This window comes from Amblyomma maculatum, chromosome 6, assembly GCF_055883805.1.
Source record: "Amblyomma maculatum isolate TAMU_Amacu chromosome 6, ASM5588380v1, whole genome shotgun sequence".
In the NCBI taxonomy this organism is placed as follows: Eukaryota; Metazoa; Arthropoda; class Arachnida; order Ixodida; family Ixodidae; genus Amblyomma; species Amblyomma maculatum.
This window is the reverse complement of record NC_139349.1, coordinates 157,154,483-157,170,328: the sequence shown is the minus strand read 5'-3', so window position 1 is coordinate 157,170,328 and position 15,846 is coordinate 157,154,483. Positions and strand designations below refer to the sequence as shown.

Sequence of the window (15,846 nt, the reverse complement as noted above, 5' to 3'; positions counted from 1 at the left end):
AGCCTTAACACGTTCAAGGGCGCGAGAACTAGCTGCATTGCTCATTCCAGAAAAATCCACAGCGGAGGAAACGGCAGTTAAAACAGTGGTCGATGCGGAAAATAGCGGGTCAGAAAACTTTGAGAGCGAGGCATCTCAGATAAGTCAACTTGAAAGTGAGCTTGATGAGACGCGGAATGAGGACGTTCTTGAGAGTAACCTCTTGCCGCCAGTGTCTAGTAATCTCACGAGACTTAAGTGGAACCCGAGAGGACTTAGCTATGGAGCAAGCCAATGATCCCAAGATACAGGAGATAAGGGAGCGCCACCGCGCCACTAAGACAGCAAAGAATATTTCTTTCGAGATAAGAAAGGGAGTGCTGTATCGCTTATTCAAGGATAAGCGCGGAGTAGAGCGGGACCAATTAGTCGTTCCCCAAAACTACCGCGAAGACTTACTGCGACTTTCCCATGGCAGCTCGTGGTCATGTCACCTTGGAATAAGGAAAACAAAGCAGAGGCTGTTGCAAGAATACTATTGGCCTGGATGTTTTAAGGACACGGATAATTTTGTACGGTCATGCGACACGTGCCAGCGGGTTGGAAAGGCGCAAGATAAGTGGAAAGCTCCGATGGTGTTAGTACCAATCATTACCGAGCCGTTTCACCGGTTAGTAATAGATGTAGTTGGGCCACTTCCTGTGACAGAGTCAGGGTACCGTTATATCCTCACTATGTTATGCCCAGCCACAAAGTTTCCAGAAGCTGTACCGCTGCACGAGGTGACGTCCGAGAGTGTAGTGGATTCGCTGCTGTCAGTTTTTGCACGAGTTGGATTCCCTTCCGACGTCCAAAGTGATCAGGGTAGAGTTTTCTCAAGTGTCCTCACCACCTCATTTCTCGAGCGATGCGGCCTTAAGGTAGTGCATAGCTCGATCCACCATCCGCAGAGCAACAGCGTAGAAAGATGGCATTCTGTTCTCAAACGAGTCCTGAGGGGACTGTGCTATGAAAACAAGCGCGAGTGGGATACCTGCCTGCCTGCAGCACTTTTCGCTTTGCGGTCAGTGCCGCACGAATCCACTGGATTTAGCCCAGCCGAGTTGGTGTACGGAAGGTCACTGCGCTCACCTTTGCGAATGGTGCGCGAAGCCTGGGAGGGGCGTGGAGAAGACCCAACAGTAGTAGAATTCATTCTGAACCTCTTGAATCGCTTACATAACACTAAGGAACTCGTTGAGGCCAGCATGAAGTCAGCCCAGGCTCGTTCCGAAGTGTAGTATGATAAGTCAGCCCGTCAAAGGGCGTTTAGTATCGGGGACCAGGTGATGTTGCTGAGAGGTTCAAGGCAGAATAAGCTCGAAGTACAGTGGGAAGGACCTGCTGAAGTCGTTGCAAAGCTTTCTAACACTAACTACGCTGTGAAAATCCCCGGTAGGCGTAAAGAAGTGCGCATTTATCATTGCAATCTTATGAAGCCCTATGTGCAGAGGGAAGCCGTGGTAAATCTAACGTTAAACCTTCCCGAGGAGATGGGGGACAACTTGATTTGCCTCAGCGGAAAAGGAAGCAACGCTGAGGAGCTTCTCAAAAAGACGGAGCAGAGAGGAGAACTAAAGAAATCCCAGCTGTCCGATCTGGGCGAGATAATAACAGAGTTTGAGGCCTGCTTCGTGGACAGGCCAGGCAGGACTGATTTGACTGAGCACGATATTGAGCTGACTTCAGACGTGCCAGTGCGATCAAGGTGCTACCGATTCTCTCCAAGGCAAAGAGAAATTCTGGATAGGGAAGTAACTCGCATGCTGGAATTGGGAGTAATAAAACCCTCGGAAAGCGATTATGCTTCGCCTATGATCTTAGTAGAAGCTCCAGGTAAAGACCCTAGGCCTGTGGTAGACTACCGAAAGCTAAATTCTCTCACCAGGGATCAAGTGTACCCTATTCCGAATATTGAGGAGAGAGTAAAACAGGTCAGTAGAGCGGCATATGTGACTACGCTGGACCTTACTCGAGATACTGGCAAGTACCGCTCACTGAACGCGCCAGCAGATACGCGGCTTTCGTCACTCCGACGGGCAGCTACCAGCCAACAATGATAAGTTTCGGGCTCAAAAATGCTCCATTTTGTTTTTCCCGACTCATGGATAGGGTTTTAAAGGGGTGTGAAACATTCGCGGTGCCTTATTTAGATGACATTGCGGTTTTTTCCGACTCATGGGCGGACCATATGGTACATCTAAGAGCTGTACTGAGCCTTTTGCGTCAAGCTGGACTAACCGTAAAGGCCGAGAAATGTTGCCTGGCAAGGACGACCGTGGACTACTTGGGTCACAATGTAGGTAAAGGTTTCAGGAAACCCAGCGAGATTAAGATTTCTGCGGTAGCAGACTACCCGCGGCCGAGCACGAAAACGGAAATTCGAGCATTCCTGGGTCTGACTGGATACTACAATCACTACATCCCTAATTATTCAGCTTTGGCCAGCCCTCTGACCGACGCTCTCCGCAAGACAGAACCGACAAATGTAGTCTGGGACGAACAAAAGGAAGCCTCCTTCGTAAACCTGAAGGCTGTGCTGATTAGCCGTCCGGTATTGCGAGTTCCAGACTATGACCGAGAATTCACGGTCCAGTGTGATGCCAGTGATCGAGGGCTAGGTGCTGTTCTCTGCCAGAGAGATGACGACGGTAATGAGCACCCCGTACTCTACCTGAGCTGAAAACTGAGTTCTAGAGAGAGGGATTATTGCGTGTCAGAGAAAGAGTGCGCTTGCATTGTATGGGCCATTCAAAAATTGCAGTGCTATCTTGGAGGGACCAAATTCACCATAGAGACGGACCATTGTCCCCTGGCGTGGCTGCAAACTGCGACATCGAAGAACAGTCGCCTTCTGAGGTGGAGCTTGATTGTACAGCAGTACAATTTTGAAATAAGATACAAAAAGGGGAAGTTAAATGGGAATGCGGACGCGCTTAGCCGCTGTTTCTAAGCGGTCCGAGGTGTTCCTCACCATGTATCCAAATTGATAATCAGGTTTTTTTTTCTCGTGCGCTTGTATATGTGTGACTATGCAAAGCAGCACGTTTGGTTTTCTAGGCATATGTGGGTCCTGAGCATCTTGAGTGTGGGCTTTTCTCGAACAACGATGGCAGTTTTCTTTTAACCTGGTCTCTTCAGACGGGAGCCGAGTGCTTGCTTAGACATGTGGTTGAGTTTAAGACAGCTCAAGCAATTTGGCCTACGACAATCAAGACAACGCGACAAGCAACAGCGAGCTTCAAGCGTTCATGTGCAGGCCATTAAGTCGTCTCTTCATGCAGCAGCTGCGACGGCTGCCCTCCGTGACTCTTCTGGCGGGGGAGGAGGCGGTTATGACCGTGCATCATCCGCACTTGCACGCTCTGTTGTTCGCCCGTGGGTATGGATATGTGCTGTGGATATGTGCTGTTGGTGCAAGGGCGCTAAGTGAGCCTGTTTCTATGAATCCTTTTGTGTGAGCCGGTTTTGCTTTGTTGAGACCCTGCAAATGCCAAATTGACCCTTTCAAAGGAACATCTAGAAAAATACAAAGAAATGTCCCCCTGTGGGAAATAGCCGGAAGTGCTTTCGTTCAATTGTTCACCCTTGCCGTCGAGCAGCGCTATCGTCCAGTGAGGAATGCCTACTGTCCAAAGGAGACGACAGAGTGACACGTCCGCTGACGTACAGGACAAGAAAGGAGCAAGGTGATTACGGCCATTAGAGGATTTCCCGGGAATGCAGGAAAGATTTGCAGTTGCTGGAAAGGGACAATGCTGGGAGCAGTATGTGGCGCGCACGTGCACTTGGGTTTCTGAGAAGGAAATCCACTTACCGGAACCAGCATATCGAATCTTTGCTTCAGAATAGAAATGTACCCCCTCGCCGTTCCCAAGCTCTTCCCGCCAACAAGTGACCACGCCCAACGAAACAATGCCGGACCAGTCAGTGCATCAGACCATCAGTGCAGTGATGTGTTCGATTGGATGCCGATATCTGAGGGGCGTGCCCTGGAACTGGTTGGTCAGCATCTTCAGAGAGGGGCTGGACATAGGGGGTTTTAAGGACATTGAAGAGCACGAAAAGATGCCCTGAGCCCTGGGTAAACGGCTCATCCAGACGCTTCTCGCTATGAACTCTTAACGCTTGCCATTTTGCTGATGTACCCTTCTTTTTCTTGTAAATATTCATGTAAATAAGTATTCTCAAAGTGCCATTAAACCTGCTTGTATATATTTTACCAACTTCGAAGATTCAATCCTTCATCAACCCCGAGTCTCTGCACGCTACCAAGTGAAGGCCGGGTCAACATAGTCCCAGCGTCACGACAGCACTCACGAGACAATGATCGCTGAAAGACACAGGTTTGACCTCATATGCAGTACATAGCGAAACAAGATAACCGAGGCATACACCCTGTCCAATCGAGCATGGCTATCTCGCTGAAAGTGCGTGAACTCTGGTTGGTTGCAGTGGAGAACACACTACCAACATCCTCAAGGCCGTATTCATGCACAAGTGCATTCAACTGCTCGGAGCTTCTGTCTCTTCGAGGTTTACACTTCGCCGCTCGGTCCACAGATGCGCACACACAGTTGTAGTCACCAAGTACAAGCAAGATTTTGTCGACCTTCAACCACGATTCAATAGACTCAAAAACAATTCACGTTCGCGTTCTGAATTGGGAGCATACAAACACAACACACGCCAGCATAAATTACAGTAGGTAAAATCAGTAACCAAAAGCCGACCACTTGGACAGGCAAAAACGAACTCTACGCTTACTCCCAGCGTGTTACGTATAAATAAAAGGCATCCACCCGATACACCAACAGAACACACATAAAAGGTTGTTTGAAAAGAAGCCACCATACGGTCAGTGCTTTCTTGGCTCTCAATCTTTGACTCTTGCACAGTTGCTATATCTATATCATTATCTAAAAGGAGGCGACTGAGCTGGCATTGTCGCCTTCTCGCTCCCAACCCTCTGACATTCAAAGTAGCTATGTGTAACGGCGAATTAAGCTTGAGAGTCATGTATTAGCGAGAGACGCCCGTACCCGTATGGTGCCTACCTTCATGATTGCGTGGCCTCCGCTTCTGAAGAACAGTGGCATATGTGTGCATGTATTGTCCTCCCAGCAGAACGTCAGGCTGCATACAAACGAAGTCCAAGCACCGTCTGTCATTTTTGCTCACACACGCCCCGCTTGGTTGCAGAATGTTCCTGACGCTGGCCGGTAGGCAGCCGACCCACAAATCGTTCAGGACACCACAAAACCTACGGAGGCGGTTTCCCCGCCTGCCGCGTGTCGGCCGAGAAGTTCGGCTTCGGTCTTAACGTTGCTCTTCGGATGCCCGAAGTTTTCGGCGGCGGCTCACCACAAACACCACCTGGCAGCTGAGTCCCCTCGACGCTTTCCTCGTGTGGACGTTTCGCGGCAATAAAGGCTGCTGTCTCCGGCCCAACCTCCATGGCATCAGTAAAGGAAGGCTCAGTGCTGAGATGCTCCTCAGCGTCAGAAAAATTGATTACATCTTCTGATGCTTCCTTTGACTCGCCTTCATGGTCCAGTGACGGATCTTGCAAGGCTTGCCGAGTTTCACTCTCTTGACTGGGCACCGTCACCTTATGCTTTGTTAAAACAGTCATGGAAGGCGCGTCCTGTTTTGTTGACTGACCTCTAATGTCAGCAGCCTCCTCCGCATCCACCTCGTCCATTATTAACTCCGACGAGTCTTCGCTAGTCCCAGGTCCGGCAATGCTAGCGTATGTACGAGTACACTGGCTCTCTTCATGCCCGAACCGTCGACAGGTTCCGCAGCGAGGAACCCGGCACTCTTTGCGGATGTGACCCGTACTCCGGCAGCGTAGGCACAGCTGGGATCTGCCTGGCACAATAACGAGCGCCAGCTCACCGCTAACATTCAGCTGATGCGGCAGGTCGTCGAGCTTCATGCCAGCTTTCAGCTTCAGCGTGACGTGTCTAGTAGTTGAGCCCTTTTCTAACATACCTTTAACTCACCAGCGCTCCCGTGTAACTTCGGATACCTTTCCGTACGGCGCAAAGGCAGCACGGACATCCTCGTCTGGCACGTTGTGTAGCAGCCAGTGAAGTTTCAGCCGCACATCCTGGTTCGCCGGGTCAATTACCAAGCAGCGACCGTTTTTCACACACAACTCGCCTACACTAACAAGCTTGTTCACCGCTTCAGTATCTTTGAGAGTGACGGCCCAGACGTGGCTCATCCGATACGCCCCCATCGCAACAACATCGGGGATCAGCGAATGCTGTGCCAAAGCGTCGCGGAAATCTTCCACCCGGTAAGGGCGGGCCCTGATATCGGCATGCAAAAAAACGGTATTCAAAACAAACCGACCTGTTGGCAGTGCAGGCAAAACAACTTGATAAGTACTATCCTGTTCAGCAGTCCTGTTACCGCGGCCTGACATGGCCGCTGAAGCCGTTCCTTAGGAGCCCTGCATCCTGCGTCCGTTCACTAGCGTGGCCGGAAGCAGAATCCGGACGCAGAATATTTTCGTGCTCACGCTCTTCTCAAATAGTGCGATATCGTGCTGTGAAGCTTGGAGCCGCGTAAAATGAAGAGCGTCTGTGTGCACTGACATTAGGCTATAAACTAAAAGGAGGGCAGGAAGGCAATTATCCCTGCGCCGCCTGGGAATCGAACCCGGGTCGCAAGAATGGGAATCTTGCATGATACCACTACACCAGCGGCGCGACGGTTTCTCCAGGACACAGAATATTTTCCTGCTCACGCTCTTCTCAAATAGTGCGATATCGGGCTGTGAAGCTTGGAGATGCGCAAAATGAAGAGCGTCTGTGTCCACTGACATTAGGCTATAAACTAAAAGGAGGGCAGGAAGGCAATTATCCGTGCGCCGCCCGAGAATCGAACCCGGGTCGCAAGAATGGGAATCTTGCATGATACCACTACACCACCGGCGCGATGGTTTCTCCAGGACGCAGAATATTTTCCTGCTCACGCTCTTCTCAAATAGTGCGATATCGGGCTGTGAAGCTTGGAGATGCGCAAAATGAAGAGCGTCTGTGTCCACTGACATTAGGCTATAAACTAAAAGGAGGGCAGGAAGGCAATTATCCGTGCGCCGCCCGGGAATGGAACCCGGGTCGCAAGAATGGGAATCTTGCATGATACCACTACACCAGCGGCGCGATGGTTTCTCCAGGACGCAGAATATTTTCCTGCTCACGCTCTTCTCAAATAGTGCGATATCGGGCTGTGAAGCTTGGAGCCGCGTAAAATGAAGATCGTCTGTGTCCACTGACATTAGGCTATAAACTAAAAGGAGGGCAGGAAGGCAATTATCCGTGCGCCGCCCGAGAATGGAACCAGGGTCGCAAGAATGGGAATCTTGCATGATACCACTACACCAGCGGCGCGATGGTTTCTCCAGGACGCAGAATATTTTCCTGCTCACGCTCTTCTCAAATAGTGCGATATCGTGCTGTGAAGCTTCTAGCCGCGTAAAATGAAGATCGTCTGTGTCCACTGACATTAGGCTATAAACTAAAAGGAGGGCAGGAAGGCAATTATCCGTGCGCCGCCCGGGAATCGAACCCGGGTCGCAAGAATGGGAATCTTGCATGATACCACTACACCAGCGGCGCGATGGTTTCTCCAGGACGCAGAATATTTTCCTGCTCACGCTCATCTCAAATAGTGCGATATCGTGCTGTGAAGCTTGGAGCCGCGTAAAATGAAGATCGTCTGTGTCCACTTCATTAGGCTATAAACTAAAAGGAGGGCAGGAAGGTAATTATCCGTGCGCCGCCCGGGAATCGAACCCGGGTCGCAAGAATGGGAATCTTGCATGATACCACTACACCAGCGGCGCGATGGTTTCTCCAGGACGCAGAATATTTTCCTGCTCACGCTCATCTCAAATAGTGCGATATCGTGCTGTGAAGCTTGGAGCCGCGTAAAATGAAGATCGTCTGTGTCCACTGACATTAGGCTATAAACTAAAAGGAGGGCAGGAAGGCAATTATCCGTGCGCCGACCGGGAATCGAACCCGGGTCGCAAGAATGGGAATCTTGCATGATACCACTACACCAGCGGCGCGATGGTTTCTCCAGGACACAGAATATTTTCCTGCTCACGCTCTTCTCAAATAGTGCGATATCGTGCTGTGAAGCTTGGAGCCGCGTAAAATGAAGATCGTCTGTGTCCACTGACATTAGGCTATAAACTAAAAGGAGGGCAGGAAGGCAATTATCCGTGCGCCGACCGGGAATCGAACCCGGGTCGCAAGAATGGGAATCTTGCATGATACCACTACACCAGCGGCGCGATGGTTTCTCCAGGACGCAGAATATTTTCCTGCTCACGCTCATCTCAAATAGTGCGATATCGTGCTGTGAAGCTTGGAGCCGCGTAAAATGAAGATCGTCTGTGTCCACTGACATTAGGCTATAAACTAAAAGGAGGGCAGGAAGGTAATTATCCGTGCGCCGCCCGGGAATCGAACCCGGGTCGCAAGAATGGGAATCTTGCATGATACCACTACACCAGCGGCGCGATGGTTTCTCCAGGACGCAGAATATTTTCCTGCTCACGCTCATCTCAAATAGTGCGATATCGTGCTGTGAAGCTTGGAGCCGCGTAAAATGAAGATCGTCTGTGTCCACTGACATTAGGCTATAAACTAAAAGGAGGGCAGGAAGGTAATTATCCGTGCGCCGCCCGGGAATCGAACCCGGGTCGCAAGAATGGGAATCTTGCATGATACCACTACACCAGCGGCGCGATGGTTTCTCCAGGACGCAGAATATTTTCCTGCTCACGCTCTTCTCAAATAGTGCGATATCGTGCTGTGAAGCTTGGAGCCGCGTAAAATGAAGATCGTCTGTGTCCACTGACATTAGGCTATAAACTAAAAGGAGGGCAGGAAGGTAATTATCCGTGCGCCGCCCGGGAATCGAACCCGGGTCGCAAGAATGGGAATCTTGCATGATACCACTACACCAGCGGCGCGATGGTTTCTCCAGGACGCAGAATATTTTCCTGCTCACGCTCTTCTCAAATAGTGCGATATCGTGCTGTGAAGCTTGGAGCCGCGTAAAATGAAGATCGTCTGTGTCCACTGACATTAGGCTATAAACTAAAAGGAGGGCAGGAAGGCAATTATCCGTGCGCCGACCGGGAATCGAACCCGGGTCGCAAGAATGGGAATCTTGCATGATACCACTACACCAGCGGCGCGATGGTTTCTCCAGGACGCAGAATATTTTCCTGCTCACGCTCTTCTCAAATAGTGCGATATCGTGCTGTGAAGCTTCGAGCCGCGTAAAATGAAGATCGTCTGTGTCCACTGACATTAGGCTATAAACTAAAAGGAGGGCAGGAAGGTAATTATCCGTGCGCCGCCCGGGAATCGAACCCGGGTCGCAAGAATGGGAATCTTGCATGATACCACTACACCAGCGGCGCTTTTTTTTTTTTTTTTTCTTTATTGCCGTGAAACACAAAACAAAAATACACATGATAAAAAACGTCAACTACACTTGAGCTAACGCGTAAGTGGCTAAAATCTTTTCAAGTGCACTAACTCATCAAAGAGACAATGCCATTGTGGCGGATCCTGCTGCCTCATGAAAGTTTCACGTATATAAACAGCACTTTCAATAAAGTTTTCACGCGAAGATCGTGTATCTATATCTGCATGACGCACCTGCATTCGTGTTTTCCACAAACTATGGAGGCCAAGAAGCATAATTAAATCATAAGGTGCATCATCGTTCTGCACTGGTAGAAATCTTATACCGTAAGGAGTTAATGGAAGCTCCTTTTTAATTGTCCTTTGGAGGACGTCCCATAGAAAGACAGCATCCCAACACTGTAAGAAAACGTGTTCAATTGTTTCCGGTTTTTTGCACAACAGGCAATTTGTTGTCCATGGGACGAAGATACCTTTTTCATTCAGCCAGGTTTTAACAGGGAGCGTATTAGAGTGAAGTTTGAAAAGGAATGTTTTAGCTGATGGCCTCACGGGCATCTTCTTAACTCTTTTCAAAACGTCCTGCCCTGGGCCTCCACAGTGTAATGCCCGGTAAAAAGGCACCGGCAGCATCACGTCAATGAGATCTTTATACAGTTTTTTTCTAGGAACGTTGTAAAGGTAATCAAAAGAAAACCGCACTTCAAGCAACTTGCACGAAAAAACAACCTCGCGCAGGTAGCCAGTCACAGTACCAGGCATGTTTTCACATGACACAATCCATTCAGGGAGCAGCCTCTGTAATCGCACTTGCATCACGGTTCTTAAAAAGGTATCTTTTTGATCACGGAGGAATATAAATCGCGAAACCACCTGACGCAAGAACAGATGTGCAAGGCCAAGCCCGCCCCTTTTAACAGAAATAAACAAATTCGTCCGGGCGGTTTTTTCCCATGTGGATGCCCAAATAAAAACAGCAAAAACGCGGTGCATTTTCTGAATTGAGGTTCGTGAGACACACAACACATTCATGAGGTACCACAGCCTCGAAATAAGAAAAACATTGCAAATAGAAGCGCGCGAAAATATTGAGAGTTGCCTTCCTTGCCAGGCATCCGCTTTTTCTTTCGCTCTGGATGTTTCTTCCATCCAGTGCACGTTGGGATCTTGATAACATTCTAAAGGCACGCCTAGATATCGTGTTGGGAGAGCAGACCATCGCAGCTTACAGAAGAAATCAGGTGTCACGTCCCAATCACCGTGCCAAAACCCAGAGCTTTTCTCCCAATTGATCTTACATCCCGTTTGATCACAAAATGTTTGGACGACACTCGTGGCTTCACAAATGCTCTTTCTAGTTGCACAAAACACTGCTATGTCATCGGCATATGCTAGCATTTTCACGTGTGCTGATTGCAGCTTGAACCCTAAGATGCGATCGCTATCAATGATAGCCAAGCAAAGTGGCTCTAAATACAGTGCAAACAGCAGGGGTGAGAGTGGGCAGCCCTGCCTTACCGATGAACGTACTGCGATGCTGTCAGTCAGTTCACCATTCACTATAATACGGGTCGTGCAGTTCGCATACGCCATTTTAACACCCTCCACTATGACGTCACCAAGGTTAGAATGCTCCAAAATGAAAAACAGAATTTCTTGAGAAACACGGTCAAAGGCTTTCGCCAAATCTAACTGCATCATGGCTATCTGACCACCGAGTGCATCAACACATTCTAGTACGGTTCTTGCGACATGTATATTCGTGGCAATGGATCGACCCTTGATGCCGCACGTTTGATGAGACCCAACCAATTTCTTTATTACGCTTTGCAGTCGTTTTGCTAAAACCTTCATGTACACCTTGTAGTCAACATTGGTGAGGCTAATCGGTCGATATGACCCCACCAACAGACGTTTCTCCGGATCATCTGTCTTGGGTATTAGAACAATGTGCGATGTAGAGAAAGACAATGGGACAGTATTACGTTCATAAGCTTCAGTGATTACACAGAGCAAAAACTGAGCCGCATACTGCTGAAACGTTTTAAAGAAGGCAGCGCTTAGGCCATCCGGCCCAGGGGCCTTCCCAGTTGTCAGGTCATCTATTGCAGATACTATCTCCTGCAACGTTATCGGTGTTTCTAGGCGCGCTTTACTTTCGTCATCCAGTGCAGGCATCAGTCTCAGAAAATCTGTTTGAAAGCCGCCTACAGTCTGAGGCTTAGCGCTAAGCAGTTCTTCGAAGTGCTCTGCTACCGCACGCTGAATATCTTTAGCATCTTCTGTGATATGGCCGGCATACCTTATACTCGTTATTTCTTTCTGGCAGGCGTATCTTTTCTCGTCTGCTAGCGCTCGTTTTGTCGGAACTTCTCCAGCCCAAAGTTTTTCAGCCCTTGCACGTATGACAGCCGCTGTGTATCTTTCGCTGTCGATTGTTTCCAACTGACTTTTTATCTCTCGTATTTTACTGGCGAAATGCCCTGGCACTGAACTTTCCATGCTCAAAAAAAACTGGAGTTGTTCATTCAGTTCTTTTTCTTTTTCTTTCTCTTTATGCCGCACCTTACTGCTCTTTTCTATGGATTTCAATTTGACCCACTCTTTGAAGCTGTCCCATTCCTCTGCAAAACTTACTGGTCGCATAGCAAGACGATTTTCAAACTCGGTCTTAACTTCCGTAAGGAACTCTTCATCGGCAAGAAGTTTGGCATTCATTTTCCATAGGTACCAGTTAAAGCGCGATTTCTTTCCTTTGCGACCAAACACTGCACTCACGAGACAATGATCGCTGAAAGACACAGGTTTGACCTCATATGCAGTACATAAGGAAACAAGATCTACCGAGGCATACACCCTGTCCAATCTAGCATGGCAGTCACGCTGAAAGTGCGTGAACTCTGGCTGGTTTCCAGTGGAGAACACACTACCAACATCCTCAAGGCCATACTCATGCACAAGTGCATTCAACAGCTCGGAGCTTCTGTCTCTTCGAGGTTTACACTTCGCCGCTCGGTCCACAGCTGCGCCCACACAGTTGTAGTCACCAAGTACAAGCAAGATTTTGTCAGTCTTCAGCCACACCTCAATAGACTCAAAAAACAATTCACGCTCACATCCTGAATTGGGAGCATACACACACACAACACGCCAGCATAAATTAGAGTAGGTAAAATCGGTAACCAAAAGCCGACCGCTTGGACAGGCAAAAACGGACTCTACGCTTACTCCAAGCGTGTTGCGTATAAATAAAGGGCATCCACCCGATACACCAACAGAATGGCATACACACACATAAAAGTTTGTTTGAAAAGAAGCCACCATACGGTCAGTGCTTTCTTGGCTCTCAATCTTTGACTCTTGCACAGCTGCTATATCTATATCATTATCCAAAAGGAGGCGACTGAGTTGGCATTGTCGCCTTCTCGCTCCCAGTCCTCTGACATTCAAAGTAGCTACATGTAACGGCGAATTAAGCTTGAGAGTCATGTATTAGAGAGAGACGCCCGTACCCGCATGGTGCCTACCTTCATGGTTGCATGGCTTCTGCTTCTGACGAACAGCGGCGTATGTATGCATGTAATGTCCTCCCAGCAGAATGTCGGGATGCATTCAAACGAAGTCCAAGCACATTGTTTCATTTTTGCTCACACACGCACCACTTGGTTGCAGAAGGTTCCTGACGCTGGTCGGTAGGCAGCCGACCCACAAATCGTTCAGGGCACCACAAAAACTACGGAGGCGGTTTCCCCGCCTGCCGCGTGTCGGCCGAGAAGTTCGGCTTCGGTCTTAACGTGGCTCTTCGGATGCCAGAAGTTTTCGGCGGCGGCTCACCACAAACACCGCCTGGCAGCTGAGTCTCCTCCACGCTTTCCTCATGCGGACGTTTCGCGGCAATTAAGGCTGCTGTCTCCGGCCCAACCTCCATGGCACCAGTAAAGGAAGGCTCAGTACTGAGATGATCCTCAGCGTCGGAAAATTTGGCTACGTCTTCTGACGCTTCCTTTGACGCGCTTTCATGGTCCTGGGATGGTACGTTCAAGACATGCCGAGTTTCATTCATTTCATTTGAGACCGTCACCTTATTCTTTGTTAAAACCGTCATGGAAGGCGCGTCCTGTTTCGTTGACTGGCCTCTAATGTCAGCAGCCTCCTCCGCATCCGCCTCGTCCATAATTAACTCGGACGAGTCTTCGCTGGTCCCAGGTCCGGCAATGCTAGCGTAGGTTCGTGCACACTGGCTGTCTTCATGCCCGAACCGTCGACAGGTTCCGCAGCGAGGAACCCGGCACTCTTTGCGGATGTGACCCGTACCCCGGCAGCGTAGGCACAACGGGGGTCTGCCTGGCACAATGACGAGCGCGAGCTCACCACTAACATTCAACTGATGCGGCAGGTCGTCGAGCTTCATGCCAGCTTTCAGCTTCAGCGTTACGAGTCTAGTTGTAGAGCCCTTTTCTAGCATACCTTTAACACGCCAACGCTCCCGGGAAACTTCCGACACCTTTCCGTAAGGCGCAAATGCAGCACGAACATCTTCATCTGGCACGTTGTGTAGTAGCCAGTGAAGCTTGAGTCGCACGTCCTGGTTCGCCGGGTCAATCACCAAACAGCGACCGTTTTTCACAGACAGCTCACCTACACTGACAATCTTGTTGACGGCTTCAGTATCCTTGAGAGTGACGGCCCAGACGTGGCTCATCCGATACGCCCCCATAGCGATAACATCGGGGATTAGCGAGTGTTGTGCTAAAGCATCCCGGAAATCTTCCACCCGGTACGGGCGGGCCCTGATATCGGCGTGCAAAAAAACGGTATTCAAAACAAACCGACCTGTTGGAAGTGCAGGCAAAACGACCTGGTAAGTGTTGTCCTGTTCAGCAGTCCTGTTACCGCGGCCTGACATGGCCGCTGAAGCCGCTCCTGAGGAGCCCTGCATCCTGCGTCCGTTCACTGGCGTGGCCGGAAGCAGAATCACTACACCAGCGGCGCGATGGTTTCTCCAGGACGCAGAATATTTTCCTGCTCACGCTCTTCTCAAATAGTGCGATATCGTGCTGTGAAGCTTCGAGCCGCGTAAAATGAAGATCGTCTGTGTCCACTGACATTAGGCTATAAACTAAAAGGAGGGCAGGAAGGTAATTATCCGTGCGCCGACCGGGAATCGAACCCGGGTCGGAAGAATGGGAATCTTGCATGATACCACTACACCAGCGGCGCGATGGTTTCTCCAGGACGCAGAATATTTTCCTGCTCACGCTCTTCTCAAATAGTGCGATATCGTGCTGTGAAGCTTCGAGCCGCGTAAAATGAAGATCGTCTGTGTCCACTGACATTAGGCTATAAACTAAAAGGAGGGCAGGAAGGTAATTATCCGTGCGCCGCCCGGGAATCGAACCCGGGTCGCAAGAATGGGAATCTTGCATGATACCACTACACCAGCGGCGCGATGGTTTCTCCAGGACGCAGAATATTTTCCTGCTCACGCTCTTCTCAAATAGTGCGATATCGTGCTGTGAAGCTTCGAGCCGCGTAAAATGAAGATCGTCTGTGTCCACTGACATTAGGCTATAAACTAAAAGGAGGGCAGGAAGGTAATTATCCGTGCGCCGCCCGGGAATCGAACCCGGGTCGCAAGAATGGGAATCTTGCATGATACCACTACACCAGCGGCGCGATGGTTTCTCCAGGACGCAGAATATTTTCCTGCTCACGCTCTTCTCAAATAGTGCGATATCGTGCTGTGAAGCTTCGAGCCGCGTAAAATGAAGATCGTCTGTGTCCACTGACATTAGGCTATAAACTAAAAGGAGGGCAGGAAGGTAATTATCCGTGCGCCGACCGGGAATCGAACCCGGGTCGGAAGAATGGGAATCTTGCATGATACCACTACACCAGCGGCGCGATGGTTTCTCCAGGACGCAGAATATTTTCCTGCTCACGCTCTTCTCAAATAGTGCGATATCGTGCTGTGAAGCTTCGAGCCGCGTAAAATGAAGATCGTCTGTGTCCACTGACATTAGGCTATAAACTAAAAGGAGGGCAGGAAGGTAATTATCCGTGCGCCGCCCGGGAATCGAACCCGGGTCGCAAGAATGGGAATCTTGCATGATACCACTACACCAGCGGCGCGATGGTTTCTCCAGGACGCAGAATATTTTCCTGCTCACGCTCTTCTCAAATAGTGCGATATCGTGCTGTGAAGCTTGGAGCCGCGTAAAATGAAGATCGTCTGTGTCCACTGACATTAGGCTATAAACTAAAAGGAGGGCAGAAAGGCAATTATCCGTGCGCCGCCCGGGAATCGAACCCGGGTCGCAAGAATGGGAATCTTGCATGATACCACTACACCAGCGGCGTTTTT

At 49.7% G+C, this 15,846-nt stretch overlaps 18 non-coding genes across 18 annotated transcripts; all 18 read right to left on the bottom strand.

Moving 5' to 3' along the window:
* Window positions 1–6,669: 6,669 nt before the first annotated feature.
* Window positions 6,670–6,740, bottom strand: TRNAG-CCC (transfer RNA glycine (anticodon CCC)). Its single transcript has one exon. It is a non-coding gene; the product is annotated as a tRNA-Gly (tRNA).
* A 157-nt stretch (window positions 6,741–6,897) lies between these two features.
* TRNAG-CCC (transfer RNA glycine (anticodon CCC)) lies at window positions 6,898–6,968 on the bottom strand. Its single transcript has one exon. It is a non-coding gene; the product is annotated as a tRNA-Gly (tRNA).
* A 157-nt stretch (window positions 6,969–7,125) lies between these two features.
* TRNAG-CCC (transfer RNA glycine (anticodon CCC)) lies at window positions 7,126–7,196 on the bottom strand. Its single transcript has one exon. It is a non-coding gene; the product is annotated as a tRNA-Gly (tRNA).
* A 385-nt stretch (window positions 7,197–7,581) lies between these two features.
* On the bottom strand, window positions 7,582–7,652 carry TRNAG-CCC (transfer RNA glycine (anticodon CCC)). The gene has a single exon. It is a non-coding gene; the product is annotated as a tRNA-Gly (tRNA).
* A 156-nt stretch (window positions 7,653–7,808) lies between these two features.
* Window positions 7,809–7,879, bottom strand: TRNAG-CCC (transfer RNA glycine (anticodon CCC)). Its single transcript has one exon. It is a non-coding gene; the product is annotated as a tRNA-Gly (tRNA).
* A 157-nt stretch (window positions 7,880–8,036) lies between these two features.
* On the bottom strand, window positions 8,037–8,107 carry TRNAG-CCC (transfer RNA glycine (anticodon CCC)). Its single transcript has one exon. It is a non-coding gene; the product is annotated as a tRNA-Gly (tRNA).
* Window positions 8,108–8,264: 157 nt separating this feature from the next.
* TRNAG-CCC (transfer RNA glycine (anticodon CCC)) lies at window positions 8,265–8,335 on the bottom strand. The gene has a single exon. It is a non-coding gene; the product is annotated as a tRNA-Gly (tRNA).
* Window positions 8,336–8,492: 157 nt separating this feature from the next.
* TRNAG-CCC (transfer RNA glycine (anticodon CCC)) lies at window positions 8,493–8,563 on the bottom strand. The gene has a single exon. It is a non-coding gene; the product is annotated as a tRNA-Gly (tRNA).
* A 157-nt stretch (window positions 8,564–8,720) lies between these two features.
* On the bottom strand, window positions 8,721–8,791 carry TRNAG-CCC (transfer RNA glycine (anticodon CCC)). The gene has a single exon. It is a non-coding gene; the product is annotated as a tRNA-Gly (tRNA).
* Window positions 8,792–8,948: 157 nt separating this feature from the next.
* On the bottom strand, window positions 8,949–9,019 carry TRNAG-CCC (transfer RNA glycine (anticodon CCC)). The gene has a single exon. It is a non-coding gene; the product is annotated as a tRNA-Gly (tRNA).
* Window positions 9,020–9,176: 157 nt separating this feature from the next.
* TRNAG-CCC (transfer RNA glycine (anticodon CCC)) lies at window positions 9,177–9,247 on the bottom strand. Its single transcript has one exon. It is a non-coding gene; the product is annotated as a tRNA-Gly (tRNA).
* A 157-nt stretch (window positions 9,248–9,404) lies between these two features.
* Window positions 9,405–9,475, bottom strand: TRNAG-CCC (transfer RNA glycine (anticodon CCC)). Its single transcript has one exon. It is a non-coding gene; the product is annotated as a tRNA-Gly (tRNA).
* A 5,156-nt stretch (window positions 9,476–14,631) lies between these two features.
* Window positions 14,632–14,702, bottom strand: TRNAG-CCC (transfer RNA glycine (anticodon CCC)). The gene has a single exon. It is a non-coding gene; the product is annotated as a tRNA-Gly (tRNA).
* Window positions 14,703–14,859: 157 nt separating this feature from the next.
* Window positions 14,860–14,930, bottom strand: TRNAG-CCC (transfer RNA glycine (anticodon CCC)). Its single transcript has one exon. It is a non-coding gene; the product is annotated as a tRNA-Gly (tRNA).
* Window positions 14,931–15,087: 157 nt separating this feature from the next.
* Window positions 15,088–15,158, bottom strand: TRNAG-CCC (transfer RNA glycine (anticodon CCC)). The gene has a single exon. It is a non-coding gene; the product is annotated as a tRNA-Gly (tRNA).
* Window positions 15,159–15,315: 157 nt separating this feature from the next.
* TRNAG-CCC (transfer RNA glycine (anticodon CCC)) lies at window positions 15,316–15,386 on the bottom strand. Its single transcript has one exon. It is a non-coding gene; the product is annotated as a tRNA-Gly (tRNA).
* Window positions 15,387–15,543: 157 nt separating this feature from the next.
* Window positions 15,544–15,614, bottom strand: TRNAG-CCC (transfer RNA glycine (anticodon CCC)). The gene has a single exon. It is a non-coding gene; the product is annotated as a tRNA-Gly (tRNA).
* A 157-nt stretch (window positions 15,615–15,771) lies between these two features.
* Window positions 15,772–15,842, bottom strand: TRNAG-CCC (transfer RNA glycine (anticodon CCC)). The gene has a single exon. It is a non-coding gene; the product is annotated as a tRNA-Gly (tRNA).
* Between the last annotated feature and the right edge of the window lie 4 nt (window positions 15,843–15,846).